Here is a 2848-nt window from a genome sequence, read left to right as displayed (position 1 = left end):
TTAAAATGTAGCAGCTTGGCATCTGATTTGTTAGAACATCAGTTTCAGTATACAGAGTAAGTTCATTCTCAGAATTTGGGGAGGAGAGGAAATTTAACATTGGCATGCTTTGTGTGAAAAAATATTGTTTGCCTAGCATGTAATAGCTAAGGGCTTCACAGTGCTTAGGCATATTTTTGTCCCAATCTTTGGAAGTTATGCCGCCTTTCTGTCTCGGACACACAGTAAAATATTGGTCACAGTGATTGGACTAGATTTTGAACTTAGGTAACTGATTCCAAACCCAGCTTCAACCACCTTTAAAGACTGAGGGAAGACATTTTAAAAATGGAAATGATTCATTCAACTTGATACTCCTAAAGATAGTGAAAATGCCATCAAGATCACCTAATTTAACATATATTATGAAATGTCTGACTGTGATGCTGCTTCTCAGAATAGTCGGGACTAGAACTGCTGTAGTAAAGCCCATTCCAGAATGCTGTAACTTTCCTCCAAGAAGTATTGGAGCAATCAGATGGATCACATTCTTGAGTCTGCACACAACAAGCCTAACATAAACTCATACTCTGCTTCCCCAGTTATGCACTTTCTCACCTCTTATAACCTTTCAGTCAGAACGTTGCCAAGCACCTTCTCAAGTACTCTTAGCAATTCCCTGACAGTTTACTCTTGCCAATTTATTTCATATTTATTTTAATTACACCCAGCTCCTTGTCTGGTCCTTTCATCTACTTCCAAAGAAAGTGTTTAGTTCCATTAAAATACTTCTTAGATTTAACTTTTTTTTTGGTCTTTGGCTATGTTCTTTGCAACTTTCTCTTATTTTGTAGTTATTTTTGGTAGCATTCTGTTCTGAACAGATTACATTCTTTTTTCTTATGTGCACTTTCTATTCAATTCATTGGGAAATAATTAATTTTCCAACACTTTTTTTTTGACAGAGGATGTTCATAATTTCATAATAACAAAGTTGGAAGGGACCTTGGAGGTCTTATAGTACAACTCCCTGCCCAGGCAGGAAACCCTACACCATTCCAGACAGATGGTTATCCAACATTTTCTTTAAAATTTCCAGTGTTGGAGCATTCACAACTTCTGCAGGCAAGTCGTTCCACTGATTAATTGTTCTAATTGTCAGGAAATTTCTCCTTAGTTCTAAGTTGCTTCTTTCCTTGATCAGTTTCCACCCATTGCTTCTTGTTCTTCCCTCAGCTGCTTTGGAGAATAGCTTGACTCCCTCTTCTTTGTGGCAACCCCTGAGATATTGGAACGCTGCTATCATGTCTCCCCTAGTCCTTCTTTTCATTAAACTAGACATACCCAGTTCCTGCAACCGTTCTTCATATGTTTTAGCCTCCAGTCCACTAATCATCTTTGTTGCTCTTTTCTGCACTCTTTCTAGAGTCTCAACATCTTTTTTACATCGTCGTGACCATGATGTATACCTTTCCACCCCACAGTTCTATTTATTTGTCTTTTCCCTCACTTCTTTCATTATGCCCCCCCAGATCCACACTTATCACTACTAAGACATGGTTTGTCCTGCATTCAGAACAACTCATTGCCTTTGCATCCTTTCATCACAACCAATATTAAGTCATGTTTATGCTATGTATTCAAAGCACACTTTTTAAAAATACAGTTGATGCCAACTAACCCTCATTCTTTCTGGGTCTCCAAATGAATTGTATAAATCACAGAATCAAAATGTAAGGCTTGAACGAGATCTTGGAAGTCATCCAATTTACTGCCTATTGTAAGAATCCACCCATACTCCAGCTGAATCAGATGGTCCTGTAATCTGGTTTCCATTCATCAGTTCGTATCACCTGGCAGAATAAATTTTGGTTTTTTATTTACATTCATTAACATGTAATTTCACTCCAAATTTGTATCCAATTCTTTCATTATCATCATTAACTTAAAATGTAACATGCAATAAGCACATCCAATGGATTGTTTCAGTGATAGACAGCCACCTCAATCTAGATGTCACCAATTTTTACTTTCTAATATATAATTTATCAATTTGATAATTAAATACAGTCACGAATTCTGCTCTGTAAGATCAAAACACCTTCCTCGGTTTCCTCAGACACATAAAATACAGTATATTTTTGTTTCTTTCATTTCATTTGTTAATTCATGCTCTTTACCATTTACTTCCCTTGGATCACATTCCAAATTGCAGCCTTCAATGTTACATGGTTTTTCACTAAATGGATCCTTAACTCTGCTGCCCATCGTAGCTTTGATCAGCGAAGCTTTTGTTTAACACATTAATAAGAAAGTTATAGACTAAATTATCAGACTTAATGTCTTGGGTCCTGCAGTATTCTCTCCTAATATTAACTACGATACCGATCAGTTTGAGTGCATTTTAATCAGAATGCTATGCTACAAACAAGCAAAACCTAGCTTTATCCCAATCAAGTTCACACTATTCCAGGGGTGTCAAACTCACTTGTCACATTGTCGTCACGTGACGTATCGCGACTTTTCCCCCTTTGCTAAAATGGAGGTGGGGGTGGCCAGTGCATGACGCATCTGGGCCACAGGCCGCGAGTTTGACATCCCTGCACTATTCCATATAAACCAGAGGCACATGTAGGATCTGACGTTTTTGGCAAATGTGTTTGATGTGTTGCAACTGCATAATACTTTTTTCATATTTGGCGTCATCCACCCTCTGTGGATACCTTTATAAACTGGGAACTCTAATTCAGTAACTATTTGCCAGCCAACTTATAGACTGATCTACACTCCATTGTTTTTTTGGCATTGTCTTTAGTAATAGATCATATACATTGTGCACATACTATATTCTATTAGAAAGCCATCTGTT

Source organism: Ahaetulla prasina, chromosome 3 (genome assembly GCF_028640845.1).
Source record: "Ahaetulla prasina isolate Xishuangbanna chromosome 3, ASM2864084v1, whole genome shotgun sequence".
In the NCBI taxonomy this organism is placed as follows: domain Eukaryota; kingdom Metazoa; phylum Chordata; class Lepidosauria; order Squamata; family Colubridae; genus Ahaetulla; species Ahaetulla prasina.
Note: the sequence above shows the minus strand (reverse complement) of the source record.